Below are 17173 nucleotides of genomic sequence, written 5' to 3'. Positions count from 1 at the left end.
TGCACACATTAAGCACCTCTACCTCGATAGTGTCACACTTTACTGCTTCCCCATACATTCCATGAATGGGTCAAACTCATGCGAGATGGGTCTTCACTGGACGATCCCTACGTAAAACAATTTATGGTACGTGTGACGGTGAACGTTGAAACCTGGAACGCGTCGGCCATGATGTTTCTTCGATTGATTAAGTGTACAATCTCGCTGAGTTTTTTGCAGAGACCGTTGAAATTGAATTATAGGAATAATGTATTTTCGATAAGATGGACAACAACATGACCGGTAATGTGCTGCATTTGTTGCTGTGTTAAGACTGCGAAGGTGTCTTATATTCCCACGAAGTCCGAACCGACCTTCGTGCGACTGTTTCGTTTTTATGTCAATTTTGAAAGGTCAGACAACGTTGCAAAATTGGCCGATTTTTAGCAAAATCGGTGAAAGATATATGAAGGCTATATCCAAAATCGGTAAAACTAAACAAGGGACTGAGGAAACATCCCATGTTAAATTTGAAGGATATTCAACAAAAATTGAGCGATTTGTACCAAAATCGGGGAAAGATATATGTATATGGGAGCTATATCCAAAACTGAACCGATTTTTATGAAAATCGGTGAAACTACTTAGGGGCCTAAGAAAATATCACATATAAAATTTGAAGGCTATTCGATAAAAATTGGCCGAGGTATAGCAAAATCGGGGAAAGATATGTATGGGGGCTACATATATCCATATCTGAACCTATTTTTGTGAAAATCGGTAGAGCTACTCAGGGGCCTAAGAAAATATTATATATTTAATTTGAAGGCTATTCGATCAAAATTGACCGAGTTATAGCAAAATCGGGGAAAGATATATATTGGGGCTATATGCAAATCTGAACCGATATGGACCAAAGTTTAAATTTTTCATTCATATGCCCTTATAAGTACTTGTGCAAAAATTCATCAACCTAGGTCAACTCCTTCTATTTTTGTCCACTGTTGTATGGAAGCGGCAACACTGTGCGTGCGAAAGAGAGCAGCAATAAGGAAGATAGAATTTACAGTACCTTACCCACCTAGTGTATCTACAAAAAATATTTTAATTAACACCGTTGTTACAAAATTTCCTACAAATCTTTGCCACGTTCCAAACTGCTGCTGGCTTGCTGTCTCCCAAAAACCAATAAAACTATCTCAAACATTAACGAACTATGAAATATATCAATTTTTTCTGAACACAAAATTAGTTCCTTTCAAAACGAAATATGGATATTTCCCGTTTTTATTATCCCTCATATCAAGGATATGTATATGTATGGATCTCCTGTACACATAATTAATATGCATTCCTTCATTTACATAAAATTCCAATTACAATTCGTATTTTATTACGTTTTATGTTTTCATGGTTGTATCAATGGCGTTGGCCTTCCAAAGCGAACGACCGACCGACCTTTTTCACTTTAACACTCTACACATCCATTCTCTTCGTTTCCTTTGACAATCTTAACCCCCTCCTTGTTAATCATAATATCTGTAAATCTTCTCCTCGTGTCCTTTACATTTTGTTAAGAGAAAATAGTTTTGGCGTCCGCCAGCCATGATTTTGTCTTGTGGCAATCAATGGTGGTAGTGATTCATTAAGGCAAAAAGGTTTCATTACATTTCGATTGGTATTTCTTTTTTGCTTTTTTCTCTTTATATGTAAATCTGATTATTATTTGCCCCTTGCTTTTCGCTTAAGGATGAGTTGCAACAAATTTCATTACTTACCACTTATTTTATGGTGCTGGGGGAAACTTAAGTACAATTTTCTTCCTTTTCATGTTTTTGCCGTATTTAGAATAATTGATTTTTCATAGAGGTCGTTTTTGTGGTAGACAAGACATCGATACGATTTTAATTGCAATCAATTTAATGTAATAGAAGTCGGAAATTTGAAATATTTTAAGTGCATAAGACCTTCTTGAAGAAATATTATTTAAAAATCCAAATTTGTTGGTCTGAAGGCGCTTTAAATTTTTTTTTTTTTAAAAATCGAAGTTTGTTGTTCTGAATAACCTTGAAAAATTATTCTTTACAAATCTAAAGGTTCCTGAAAACTTGAAGCATTGTGGCGTTTTTTTATTGGGATAGCGTTTGCAATTTTGTTTTTTCAAAATAGTCTGGCTTAATCCCATTGTTGTTGTTTTAATATTTTAAAACAACTATTTTATTAGTGGAAAAGATTTGGGATTGTTCGCCAAGAGGTTCCTGAAAACTAGTTTTAAAAAATACTGTTTTGTTTGTCTGAAGGTCCTTGAAAATATTCTATAAAAGCCCAGGTTTGTTGGTCTGAAGGTCCTTGAAAAGATATTCTTTAAAATTCCAAGTTTGTTGGTTTGAAGGTCCTTAAAAAATATTCTTTAAAAATCCAAGTTTGTTGGTTTGATTGTCCTTAATAAAATATTCTTTAAAAATCCACATTTGTTGGTCTGAAGATCCTTAATAAAATATTCTTTAAAAATCCACATTTGTTGGTGTGAAGGTCCTTAATAAAATATTCTTTAAAAATCCACGTTTGTTGGTGTGAAGGTCCTTAATAAAATATTCTTTAAAAATCCACGTTTGTTGGTGTGAAGGTCCTTAATAAAATATTCTTTAAAAATCCACGTTTGTTGGTGTGAAGGTCCTTAATAAAATATTCTTTAAAAATCCACGTTTGTTGGTGTGAAGGTCCTTAATAAAATATTCTTTAAAAATCCACGTTTGTTGGTGTGAAGGTCCTTACTAAAATATTCTTTAAAAATCCACGTTTGTTGGTGTGAAGTTCCTTGATAAAATATTCTTTAAAAATCCACGTTTGTTGGTGTGAAGGTCCTTAAACAAATATTCTTTAAAAATCCACGTTTGTTGATCTGAAGGTCCGTCATAAAATATTCCACGTTGATTGGTCAGAAGGTCCTTGATAAAATATTCTTTGAAAATCCACGTTTGTTGATCTGAAGGTCCGTCATAAAATATTCCACGTTGATTGGTCAGAAGGTCTTTGATAAAATATTCTTTAAAAATCCACGTTTGTTTGTCTGAAGTTCCTTGATAAAATATTCTTTAAAAATCCACGTTTGTTGTTCTGAAAGTCGTTGAAAAAATATTCTTTAAAAGCACACGATTGTTGGTCTGAAGGTCCTTGAAAATATATTCTTTACAAATCCAAGTTTGTAGGTCTGAAGGTCTTAAAAATAACACCTTTGTTGGATTAAAGGTCCTTGATAAAATGTTGTTTAAAACTCATCGTTTGTTGGTCTGAAGGCTCTTGAAAAATATCCTTTAAAAATCCACGTTTGTTGGTCTGAAGGTCCTTGATAAAATATTCTCGAAAAATCCACCTCTGTTGGTCTGAAAGTCCTTAATAAAATATTCTTTAAAAATCCACGTTTTTTGGTCTGAAGGTCCTTGGAAAATATTTTATTTGAAGGTCCTTCCAAAAACATTTTGTAAAAATTCATTGTAAAAATTCTTTAAAAATGCCCATTTGTCGGTCTGAAAGTCCTTGAAAAAATATTCTTTAGACATCCACGTTTGTTGGTCTGAAGGTCCTTAAAAATATTATTTACAAATCCACGTTTGTTGGTGTGAAGGTCCTTAATAAAATATTCTTTAAAAATCCACGTTTGTTGGTGTGAAGGTCCTTGAAAAATATTCTTTTAAAATTCACGTTTGTTGGTGTGATGGTCCTTATTAAAATATTCTTTAAAAATCCACGTTTGTTGGTGTGAAGGTCCTTGATAAAATACTCTCGAAAAATCCACCTGTGTTGGTCTGAAAGTCCTTAATAAAATATTCTTTAAAAATCCACGTTTTTTGGTCTGAAGGTCCTTGGAAAATATTTTAAAAACCTGAGGTTTTTGTCTGAAGGTCCTTCCAAAAACATTTTGTAAAAATTCATTGTAAAAATTCTTTAAAAATGCCCATTTGTCGGTCTGAAAGTCCTTGAAAAAATATTCTTTAGACATCCACGTTTGTTGGTGTGAAGGTCCTTGAAAAAATATTCTTTAGACATCCACGTTTGTTGGTGTGAAGGTCCTTGAAAAGTATTCTTTTAAAATTCACGTTTGTTGTTGTGAAGGTCCTTAATAAAATATTCTTTTAAAATTCACGTTTGTTGTTGTGAAGGTCCTTAATAAAATATTCTTTAAAAATCCACGTTTGTTGGTGTGAAGGTCCTTAATAAAATATTCTTTAAAAATCCACGTTTGTTGGTGTGAAGGTCCTTAATAAAATATTCTTTAAAAATCCGCGTTTGTTGGTGTGAAGGTCCTTAATAAAATATTCTTTAAAAATCCACGTTTGTTGGTGTGAAGGTCCTTAATAAAATATTCTTTAAAAATTCACGTTTGTTGGTGTGAAGGTCCTTAATAAAATATTCTTTAAAAATCCACGTTTGTTGGTGTGAAGGTCCTTAATAAAATATTCTTTAAAAATCCACGTTTGTTGGTGTGAAGGTCCTTAATAAAATATTCCTTAAAAATTAACGTTTGTTGGTGTGAAGGTCCTTAATAAAATATTCTTTAAAAACCACGTTTGTTGGTGTGAAGGTCCTTAATAAAATATTCTTTAAAAATCCACGTTTGTTGGTCTGAAGGTCCTTGATAAAATATTCTTTAAAAATCCACGTTTGTTGGTCTGAAGGTCCTTGATAAAATATTCTTTAAAACTCCACGTTTGTTGGTGTGAAGGTCCTTAATAAAATATTCTTTAAAAATCCACGTTTGTTGGTCTGAAGGTCCTTAATAAAATATTCTTTAAAAATCCACGTTTGTTGGTCTGAAGGTCCTTGATAAAATATTCTTTAAAAATCCACGTTTGTTGGTCTGAAGGTCCTTGATAAAATATTCTTTAAAAATCCACGTTTGTTGGTCTGAAGGTCCTTGATAAAATATTCTTTAAAATTCCACGTTCTTGATAAAATATTCATTAAAAATCCACGTTTGTTGGTCTGAAGGTCCTTGATAAAATATTCTTTAAAAATCCACGTTTGTTGGTCTGAAGGTCCTTGATAAAATATTCTTTAAAAATCCACGTTTGTTGGTCTGAAGGTCCTTGATAAAATATTCATTAAAAATCCACGTTTGTTGGTCTGAAGGTCCTTGATAAAATATTCTTTAAAAATCCACGTTCCTGATAAAATATTCTTTAAAAATCCACGTTTGTTGGTCTGAAGGTCCTTGATAAAATATTCTTTAAAAATCCACGTTTGTTGGTCTGAAGGTCCTTGATAAAATATTCTTTAAAACTCCACGTTTGTTGGTGTGAAGGTCCTTAATAAAATATTCTTTAAAAATCCACGTTTGTTGGTCTGAAGGTCCTTGATAAAATATTCTTTAAAAATCCACGTTCTTGATAAAATATTCTTTAAAAATCCACGTTTGTTGGTCTGAAGGTCCTTGATAAAATATTCTTTAAAAATCCACGTTTGTTGGTCTGAAGGTCCTTGATAAAATATTCTTTAAAAATCCACGTTTGTTGGTCTGAAGGTCCTTGATAAAATATTCTTTAAAAATCCACGTTTGTTGGTCTGAAGGTCCTTGATAAAATATTCTTTAAAAATCCACGTTTGTTGGTCTGAAGGTCCTTGATAAAATATTCTTTAAAAATCCACGTTTGTTGGTCTGAAGGTCCTTGATAAAATATTCTTTAAAAATCCACGTTTGTTGGTCTGAAGGTCCTTGATAAAATATTCTTTAAAAATCCACGTTTGTTGGTCTGAAGGTCCTTGATAAAATATTCTTTAAAAATCCACGTTTGTTGGTCTGAAGGTCCTTGATAAAATATTCTTTAAAATTCCACGTTCTTGATAAAATATTCTTTAAAAATCCACGTTTGTTGGTCTGAAGGTCCTTGATAAAATATTCTTTAAAAATCCACGTTTGTTGGTCTGAAGGTCCTTGATAAAATATTCTTTAAAAATCCACGTTTGTTGGTCTGAAGGTCCTTGATAAAATATTCTTTAAAATTCCACGTTTTTTGGTCTGAAGGTCCTTGATAAAATATTCTTTAAAAATCCACGTTCTTGATAAAATATTCTTTAAAAATCCACGTTCTTGATAAAATATTCTTTAAAAATCCACGTTTGTTGGTCTGAAGGTCCTTGATAAAATATTCTTTAAAAATCCACGTTTGTTGGTCTGAAGGTCCTTGATAAAATATTCTTTAAAATTCCACGTTTGTTGGTCTGAAGGTCCTTGATAAAATATTCTTTAAAAATCCACGTTCTTGATAAAATATTCTTTAAAAATCCACGTTTGTTGGTCTGAAGGTCCTTGATAAAATATTCTTTAAAAATCCACGTTTGTTGGTCTGAAGGTCCTTGATAAAATATTCTTTAAAAATCCACGTTTGTTGGTCTGAAGGTCCTTGATAAAATATTCTTTAAAAATCCACGTTTGTTGGTCTGAAGGTCCTTGATAAAATATTCTTTAAAAATCCACGTTTGTTGGTCTGAAGGTCCTTGATAAAATATTCTTTAAAAATCCACGTTCTTGATAAAATATTCTTTAAAAATCCACGTTCTTGATAAAATATTCTTTAAAAATCCACGTTCTTGATAAAATATTCTTTAAAAATCCACGTTCTTGATAAAATATTCTTTAAAAATCCACGTTTGTTGGTCTGAAGGTCCTTGATAAAATATTCTTTAAAAGTCCACGTTTGTTGGTCTGAAGGTCCTTGATAAAATATTCTTTAAAATTCCACGTTTGTTGGTCTGAAGGTCCTTGATAAAATATTCTTTAAAAATCCACGTTCTTGATAAAATATTCTTTAAAAATCCACGTTTGTTGGTCTGAAGGTCCTTGATAAAATATTCTTTAAAAATCCACGTTTGTTGGTCTGAAGGTCCTTGATAAAATATTCTTTAAAAATCCACGTTTGTTGGTCTGAAGGTCCTTGATAAAATATTCTTTAAAAATCCACGTTTGTTGGTCTGAAGGTCCTTGATAAAATATTCTTTAAAAATCCACGTTCTTGATAAAATATTCTTTAAAAATCCACGTTCTTGATAAAATATTCTTTAAAAATCCACGTTCTTGATAAAATATTCTTTAAAAATCCACGTTTGTTGGTCTGAAGGTCCTTGATAAAATATTCTTTAAAAATCCACGTTTGTTGGTCTGAAGGTCCTTGATAAAATATTCTTTAAAAATCCACGTTTGTTGGTCTGAAGGTCCTTGATAAAATTTTCTTTAAAAATCCACGTTTGTTGGTCTGAAGGTCCTTGATAAAATATTCTTTAAAAATCCACGTTTGTTGGTCTGAAGGTCCTTGATAAAATATTCTTTAAAAATCCACGTTTGTTGGTCTGAAGGTCCTTGATAAAATATTCTTAAAAAATCCACGTTTGTTGGTCTGAAGGTCCTTGATAAAATATTCTTTAAAAATCCACGTTCTTGATAAAATATTCTTTAAAAATCCACGTTTGTTGGTCTGAAGGTCCTTGTTAAAATATTCTTTAAAAATCCACGTTTGTTGGTCTGAAGGTCCTTGATAAAATATTCTTTAAAAATCCACGTTTGTTGGTCTGAAGGTCCTTGATAAAATATTCTTTAAAAATCCACGTTTGTTGGTCTGAAGGTCCTTGATAAAATATTCTTTAAAAATCCACGTTTGTTGGTCTGAAGGTCCTTGATAAAATATTCTTTAAAAATCCACGTTCTTGATAAAATATTCTTTAAAAATCCACGTTTGTTGGTCTGAAGGTCCTTGATAAAATATTCTTTAAAAATCCACGTTTGTTGGTCTGAAGGTCCTTGATAAAATATTCTTTAAAAATCCACGTTTGTTGGTCTGAAGGTCCTTGATAAAATATTCTTTAAAAATCCACGTTTGTTGGTCTGAAGGTCCTTGATAAAATATTCTTTAAAAATCCACGTTCTTGATAAAATATTCTTTAAAAATCCACGTTTGTTGGTCTGAAGGTCCTTGATAAAATATTCTTTAAAAATCCACGTTCTTGATAAAATATTCTTTAAAAATCCACGTTCTTGATAAAATATTCTTTAAAAATCCACGTTTGTTGGTCTGAAGGTCCTTGATAAAATATTCTTTAAAAATCCACGTTCTTGATAAAATATTCTTTAAAAATCCACGTTTGTTGGTCTGAAGGTCCTTGATAAAATATTCTTTAAAAATCCACGTTTGTTGGTCTGAAGGTCCTTGATAAAATATTCTTTAAAAATCCACGTTCTTGATAAAATATTCTTTAAAAATCCACGTTCTTGATAAAATATTCTTTAAAAATCCACGTTTGTTGGTCTGAAGGTCCTTGATAAAATATTCTTTAAAAATCCACGTTTGTTGGTCTGAAGGTCCTTGATAAAATATTCTTTAAAAATCCACGTTTGTTGGTCTGAAGGTCCTTGATAAAATATTCTTTAAAAATCCACGTTTGTTGGTCTGAAGGTCCTTGATAAAATATTCTTTAAAAATCCACGTTTGTTGGTCTGAAGGTCCTTGATAAAATATTCTTTAAAAATCCACGTTTGTTGGTCTGAAGGTCCTTGATAAAATATTCTTTAAAATTCCACGTTTGTTGGTCTGAAGGTCCTTGATAAAATATTCTTTAAAAATCCACGTTTGTTGGTCTGAAGGTCCTTGATAAAATATTCTTTAAAAATCCACGTTTGTTGGTCTGAAGGTCCTTGATAAAATATTCTTTAAAAATCCACGTTCTTGATAAAATATTCTTTAAAAATCCACGTTTGTTGGTCTGAAGGTCCTTGATAAAATATTCTTTAAAAATCCACGTTCTTGATAAAATATTCTTTAAAAATCCATGTTCTTGATAAAATATTCTTTAAAAATCCACGTTCTTGATAAAATATTCTTTAAAAATCCACGTTTGTTGGTCTGAAGGTCCTTGATAAAATATTCATTAAAAATCCACGTTTGTTGGTCTGAAGGTCCTTGATAAAATATTCTTTAAAAATCCACGTTTGTTGGTCTGAAGGTCCTTGATAAAATATTCTTTAAAAATCCACGTTTGTTGGTCTGAAGGTCCTTGATAAAATATTCATTAAAAATCCACGTTCCTGATAAAATATTCTTTAAAAATCCACGTTTGTTGGTCTGAAGGTCCTTGATAAAATATTCTTTAAAAATCCAAGTTTGTTGGTCTGAAGGTCCTTGATAAAATATTCTTTAAAACTCCACGTTTGTTGGTGTGAAGGTCCTTAATAAAATATTCTTTAAAAATCCACGTTTGTTGGTCTGAAGGTCCTTGATAAAATATTCTTTAAAAATCCACGTTCTTGATAAAATATTCTTTAAAAATCCACGTTTGTTGGTCTGAAGGTCCTTGATAAAATATTCTTTAAAAATCCACGTTTGTTGGTCTGAAGGTCCTTGATAAAATATTCTTTAAAAATCCACGTTTGTTGGTCTGAAGGTCCTTGATAAAATATTCTTTAAAAATCCACGTTTGTTGGTCTGAAGGTCCTTGATAAAATATTCTTTAAAATTCCACGTTCTTGATAAAATATTCATTAAAAATCCACGTTTGTTTGTCTGAAGTTGCTTGATAAAATATTCTTTAAAAATCCACGTTTGTTTGTCTGAAGTTCCTTGATAAAATATTCTTTAAAAATCCACGTTTGTTTGTCTGAAGTTCCTTGATAAAATATTCTTTAAAAATCCACGTTTGTTTGTCTGAAGTTCCTTGATAAAATATTCTTTAAAAATCCACGTTTGTTTGTCTGAAGTTCCTTGATAAAATATGCTTTAAAAATCCACGTGTGTTTGTCTAAAGTTCCTTGATAAAATATGCTTTAAAAATTCACGTTTGTTTGTCTGAAGTTCCTTGATAAAGTATTCTTTAAAAATCCACGTTTGTTTGTCTGAAGTTCCTTGATAAAATATGCTTTAAAAATCCACGTTTGTTTGTCTGAAGTTCCTTGATAAAATATTCTTTAAAAATCCACGTGTGTTTGTCTGAAGTTCCTTGATAAAATATTCTTTAAAAATCCACGTTTGTTTGCCTGAAGTTCCTTGATAAAATATTCTTTAAAAATCCACGTTTGTTTGTCTGAAGTTCCTTGATAAAATATTCTTTAAAAATCCACGTTTGTTTGTCTGAAGTTCCTTGATAAAATATGCTTTAAAAATCCACGTCTGTTTGTCTGAAGTTCCTTGATAAAATATTCTTTAAAAATCCACGTTTGCTTGTCTGAAGTTCCTTGATAAAATATTCTTTAAAAATCCACGTTTGTTTGTCTGAAGTTCCTTGATAAAATATTCTTTAAAAATCCACGTTTGTTTGTCTGAAGTTCCTTGATAAAGTATTCTTTAAAAATCCACGTTTGTTTGTCTGAAGTTCCTTGATAAAATATTCTTTAAAAATCCACGTCTGTTTGTCTGAAGTTCCTTGATAAAATATGCTTTAAAAATCCACGTCTGTTTGTCTGAAGTTCCTTGATAAAATATTCTTTAAAAATCCACGTTTGCTTGTCTGAAGTTCCTTGATAAAATATTCTTTAAAAATCCACGTTTGTTTGTCTGAAGTTCCTTGATAAAATATGCTTTAAAAATCCACGTTTGTTTGTCTGAAGTTCCTTGATAAAATATTCTTTAAAAATCCACGTTTGTTTGTCTGAAGTTCCTTGATAAAATATGCTTTAAAAATCCACGTTTGTTTGTCTGAAGTTCCTTGATAAAATATGCTTTAAAAATCCACGTTTGTTTGTCTGAAGTTCCTTGATAAAATATTCTTTAAAAATCCACGTGTGTTTGTCTGAAGTTCCTTGATAAAATATGCTTTAAAAATCCACGTTTGTTTGTCTGAAGTTCCTTGATAAAATATGCTTTAAAAACCACGTTTGTTTGTCTGAAGTTCCTTGATAAAATATTCTTTAAAAATCCACGTTTGTTTGCCTGAAGTTCCTTGATAAAATATGCTTTAAAAATCCACGTTTGTTTGTCTGAAGTTCCTTGATAAAATATTCTTTAAAAATCCACGTTTGTTTGTCTGAAGTTCCTTGATAAAATATGCTTTAAAAATCCACGTTTGTTTGTCTGAAGTTCCTTGATAAAATATGCTTTAAAAATCCACGTTTGTTTGTCTGAAGTTCCTTGATAAAATATTCTTTAAAAATCCACGTGTGTTTGTCTGAAGTTCCTTGATAAAATATGCTTTAAAAATCCACGTTTGTTTGTCTGAAGTTCCTTGATAAAATATGCTTTAAAAACCACGTTTGTTTGTCTGAAGTTCCTTGATAAAATATTCTTTAAAAATCCACGTTTGTTTGCCTGAAGTTCCTTGATAAAATATTCTTTAAAAATCCACGTTTGTTTGTCTGAAGTTCCTTGATAAAATATTCTTTAAAAATCCACGTTTGTTTGTCTGAAGTTCCTTGATAAAATATTCTTTAAAAATCCACGTTTGTTGGTGTGAAGTTCCTTGATAAAATATTCTTTAAAAATCCACGTTTGTTTCTCTGAAGTTCCTTAATAAAATATTCTTTAAAAATCCACGTTTGTTTGCCTGAAGTTCCTTGATAAAATATTCTTTAAAAATCCACGTTTGTTTGTCTGAAGTTCCTTGATAAAATATTCTTTAAAAATCCACGTTTGTTTGTCTGAAGTTCCTTGATAAAATATTCTTTAAAAATCCACGTTTGGTTGTCTGAAGTTCCTTGATAAAATATTCTTTAAAAATCCACGTTTGTTTGTCTGAAGTTCCCTGATAAAATATTCTTTACAAATCCATGTTTGTTTGCCTGAAGTTCCTTGATAAAATATTCTTTAAAAATCCACGTTTGTTTGTCTGAAGTTCCTTGATAAAATATTCTTTAAAAATCCACGTTTGTTTGTCTGAAGTTCCTTGATAAAATATTCTTTACAAATCCAAGTTTGTAGGTCTGAAGGTCTTTAAAAAAAGCACCTTTGTTGGTCTAAAGGTCCCTGATAAAATGTTCTTTAAAACTCATCGTTTCTTGGTCTGAAGGTCCTTTAAAAGTATCCTTGTGGTTGTCTGTAAAAAATCCTGGTGGTTTTTTTATAAGAAGTCATAAAGTGTTCTCACATAAGGCTACAATTTTACTTGTGCCCAAGATCATGCGACCATTTAAAACTTCCTTTTTCCTTACAACCTAACCTAATCAAGCCATGCCACATAAAAACTTCTTGCCCTCTCAGGCATAGTTCAAAGGTGCAATATTACATTTATTAACACACAAAGAAGTTTGTTATGACATGTGTCAGGTTGATGAGTACCATGTATTCCACACGGAATACACAAATGAATTGCTGTTGTATTTCATCAATGTTGGTTAATAATAACGAGGAAACAAATGTGGAAACACCAAACCATGAATGAATAGCTTTAATGAATGAGCGAATGAATGGAGGATATTCTAATGAAGAAAATAAGGCAACTAACAAGCAGTGGAGAACTACTACCACTTCTAAATTCCATATCATTAATTTGGATCTTTTCATCCCATGGCTAATGAATCCAATGGCAAAGAAGATGCAATAGACCGGAGAAAGACTTTGATCTCCCCAAGGGTATAGAATCGATAGAATTCCAGCTTATCACAAAGGCACAGTTTTTGGTCAGGACAATAGTTCAAATTAAAAGAATAACTTTAGGCATGAATTCACAAGCAGTGGTTGACGGAAGGGTATCAAGAATGAAATTTATTGTAATAAAATATGTTAATTGCAAGAGGCCAACATTAAGCTAATTACAAACACACACACTCATCTACACACCACAAGCGCCTTGAATCAACAGGGGGATTGAAGCAACGGAAGCCTTGCTAGTCCTGTTAACATTTGAAATTCCAACCAAAAGTAAATCAAAATGTAACAAAAGCAACCACTAATGTCCAGCTTAGTGACTGCAAGGATTAAAGCAAAGAGGACTTGACATGACCAACCATGATAATCAGTATCATACTCCTCTCATGGCTCAATCATCCCTGTCTTTTTGTTATACAAAGAACTACGAACTATGCAAATAATTAACAGACACATTAAAGGAGCAATCCCAACATTAAACAGAAAATGAACAAAACGAAAGAGATATGGGAATGGTCTGCCCAACCAAACGGGGTGGTCGTCTGGTCAACAAACATAAAAGGCGTAAAAATTCCACAAAAAGGGTTATTGTAAAACATTTAAAATAATATGAAATTATAAAAGGCTTATTGTTGTCGCCGCAGCTGTTGTTGTTATTGTTGCTGCTGCTACTTTGTGAATATTCAGCGACCATAATGAGCCCTTTGGGCATTTGTTTTTATCATTAAAGGATTTATTTGTTTGCTTCGCCTGTTTTCGAACGAAGTGTGAAAATTACCATGAAGGATTACTTGTGGAAAGTTGATTGTTTTCATTTAATAATGAAAAATGGCTTGTAAACAATTGACACCCATTAAGAAGGACATTGTAAAGAACATAGGTTGTGGGATTTAAGATGGGCAAACAATGTGGAGATTAAAATTAAAGATTATTGGCACCATCTTTAAGATGGAACATTGTGGAGATTAAATCTAAAGACAATTGGTACAATCTTTGTTTGAACCCGTTAAGAATGACATTTTAAGGAAACTGGTTGTAAAGATTAAGCGGACAAACATAGTTGGGAATAGATCTTAGGATGTGCGATACAACCTAAGATTGAAGGATAATGTCGGACTACCTGAATGATTGTTGTGACTATTTGCTTTTCCAAAGGAATTTCATGGCTATCATGGAATTTTTTAAGAAATTCCAGTGATTTTTTAAAATATTAATTTAAACAAGTAAAAAAAATTAGTTCGGGCGAGCCGAACTTTTTATACCCTCCACCGTAAAATTTTCTGAACTAAAATGGAATAATAAGGTTCCTGTTAGGTGCAAAACTTGTTCGACCAAATGCCTAAATTAGGTCAAACAAGTAAACAAGTATCAATTGGCTTTGCCGACAGAGATATACCCTCATCATGTGTGAATTGAAACACTTCTTTCCCAAAAAATTTATGTGTTTAGGGGGTTTTGAGAATTTTTGGCGAATGAATTGAACGAAAAAAATATGGATTTGGATTAAAGTTCAAAAGTTTTGAGGGTCTTATTTTGGGAGACATTCCGATTCTAACGCCCACCTGACACATCAGTGGATCACCATATAATTTAGATCTGTTGTGCCATTATATCAGGAAACATGTACTTGCCTACGAAAAACATATTATCGCTGTAAACAGGGCCACTAGAAGTACCTTCGGTAAAAATTTCCAAAGGATCCTCCAACATACCCTTAACAGCACAAAAATTTTTGAACATTTGTGTGCGCAGTACCACTTTTTCGAAGTACCCGAATATGACCGTGGACCGATATGACCCATCTTGGGACTTTTTTTAATTTTGCTCAAAATATTTCGACTGCCAAATTTTGAACAAAAGCGGTTTATCCGCTGATGCGCTGCATCAACTACACACGGTGCCATAGCGGGTTTTTACAGCTTTGGGCCATTTTCTCAGGAGGTAAGGACGTGCCCCTGAAAAAAAAAACAAGTTGTAACAACAAACATCAAAACGATCCGAGAGGAGGTTTTAAACTGCACTTTTGCGAAATTTTGGATGGGAGGTACCCGAAGAAGTAAACCGATACAGTCCATATTCGAATTTGATCTATGCCTGGTAGAAATATTAAGATTTGCATAATTTTTGCGAAAAATGTTGAACTTTTATGGGGTAGATAACCAAGGGAGTGAACCGATATGGCCCATCTTTGAACTTAAACTTAGTTTGGATAAAATCCAAAGCGTTTAATCCGTTCGAGAGTTATCGTGCGCTCCAGCCAGACGGACGGATCGACTTCAAATTGTTAGCATAAATGCTGAGGGTATAAAAATGTATCTAAAAATTTATTCAATCTGTTGGTTACTTTATATGGGGAATATACCAAAACATGGACCTATGTGGACAATTTTTAGTGCAGAAGTTTCGGGACCACTGGGAATCTGAAATGTCAAATTTCAGCTAGTTCGGTCAACAATTATAGCTAAAATTATTAAAATACCGAAAATAGGGATTGCCGTTATAGGGGGGCTATACCAAAACATGGACTTATGTTAATGATTTTTGGTGGAGAAGTTTCGTTACCACTGAAAACCTCAAGTGTTCAATTACAGCTGGTTCGGTTCAAAATTGTAGCTAAAATCCTCAAAATACCGAAAATCGGGGGTACCGTTATATGGGGGCTATTCCAAAAACATGGACTTATGTTAATGATTTTTGGTGGAGAAGTTTCGTTACCACTGAAAACCTCAAGTGTTAAATTACAGCTGGTTCGGTTAAAAATTGTAGCTAAAATCCTCAAAATACCAAAAATCATGAATATAAATACTTTATATGGTCGCAAATGATTAGTTAGATGTGTTACAATCAGAAAAGCAAACTAATATACCCTCCATACTATGGTGGAGGTTATTAAAAGAAGGTCACATGTCATTGAGCAAGTATGATAGGCGGTTTGTGTGCATTAAATACTAAGTGAGATGAAGGATTTCTGTTTTTAGTCAGTTTGTCGTTTTGCCAAGGAGGTCTTATGTCTCTTTTACCTTAAGTTTGCCTCCTTTCCCAGCAGGTAATATGTTTGATATTTGGCAGGAACAAAATCGAAAATCAATTGCTGAATGATTGGTTTGATTACTAAATATGACCTTCATACTTCTCTAAAACGATTCGATACCAAATTCGTTCGAATTAATAGTTCAATTCTTTCTTATCAATCATTTTAGTTAGCGCCGGTAGGGGTTTTTGGTCTTTATATCACGAAAGTTTGTATGTCTATCTGACTGGGAAGAACGATAAATTTCGAACGAAAAAACCGATTTGACTCAAACTTTGCGCCTTGTAATATTTTGTCCCGGAGGGCAATCGGAAAAGTGATTCGAATACGTCAACCTAATCCGCTGTCTGTTTGAGACTTGGTGCCCATTTTCACACAAGGGAGTCCCTAACGACCGATCATGGGCGGTATAACCCCAATCCGTTGCATGGAAGAAATACCTGCAGCACCACCAACATATGTATCTATTAGAGCCAACACATATTACATCGTTAATAGGGTCTACATATATCTGCGTTATTATGACCAAGAAGGCAGTAGGGAAGACAGCGGATGAGCTCATATAGGTAAACGATGACGCCCACAGCCTTCCATTTGGTGTACGCCCGTCGTTATGCTTTTCTGAGTTCCAGGTTCTTCAAGAACCAAAAGAAATATTAATCTACCATGAGGTAACTAACATATGCAGAATCCTTCCGTAATTGCGGCAAGTTCTATGTGTCTGGGAGGGAGCACTTTATGTTTTGGCAGGGTCTCAGAAAGCATAAGAGGCCAAATATACATCAAGTTCGAAGATAGGCCATATCGGCTAATTCCTTCACGAAAATTCAAATTTTTTCGCTCGAATGGTGCGGCCGATACTCAAAAAGGTAGTAGCCGATTTGGTCTAAATTTTGCATATTGTATTAAAATATGGCCTTATGTACCCTATTACGAAGGTAATGCCGCCATATAGGTCAACGGTGGCGCCCAACTATTTCCAAGAGGTTTACGCTCGTGCTTAAACTTTTCTGTTTGGTAGGCTCCCTAAGGATTTCCATGTACTCATGAGCAAAGAAGAAATCCTCAGACTATGTTTCAGACGTCTCTAGAGGACTTATGTTCCTTAAAGAGTTAAGCGGAAAAGGAAAGAAAAGAGAATATTTTGTCGAAACAAATATGAAGTTGAAAGATATGTTTCCACAACATCGCCAAAGGGACAAGGGAGACTTCTCTCATATGAATGAGTGCACGCCGATTCATATTGGCTCAATTATATGGGACCTACATTTTGTAGCAGGTTTCGAAAGCGTGTCTTACCACACCACTTGCTGAGAAGTTTTCAATTTTTGAAATACTCAGGAAATGTAAGCTAGCTAGCTAGGGATTGAACCGTAGACCTTCTGAGTGCAGGGCACTACGTTGGCTGCACGCAACATTTTTAAATTTGCTTAATATAGTTTTGAAATTTTTACAGTAGTTAGTCCTCTCGGCTCCTATTACGACGGTTTAACTTTTTTGGCAGCAAGTCCATACTTCTTGAGATAATTAACCAACTAAAATTGCTAGTGGACAAGAAACTCTCTAAGCAACTACTTTATGTGGTTCAAACTTTGCACATCGC

The sequence above is a fragment of the Musca autumnalis genome, unplaced genomic scaffold (assembly GCF_047663935.1).
Source record: "Musca autumnalis isolate F117 unplaced genomic scaffold, ASM4766393v1 scaffold_3, whole genome shotgun sequence".
NCBI lineage: Eukaryota > Metazoa > Arthropoda > Insecta > Diptera > Muscidae > Musca > Musca autumnalis.
Note: the sequence above shows the minus strand (reverse complement) of the source record.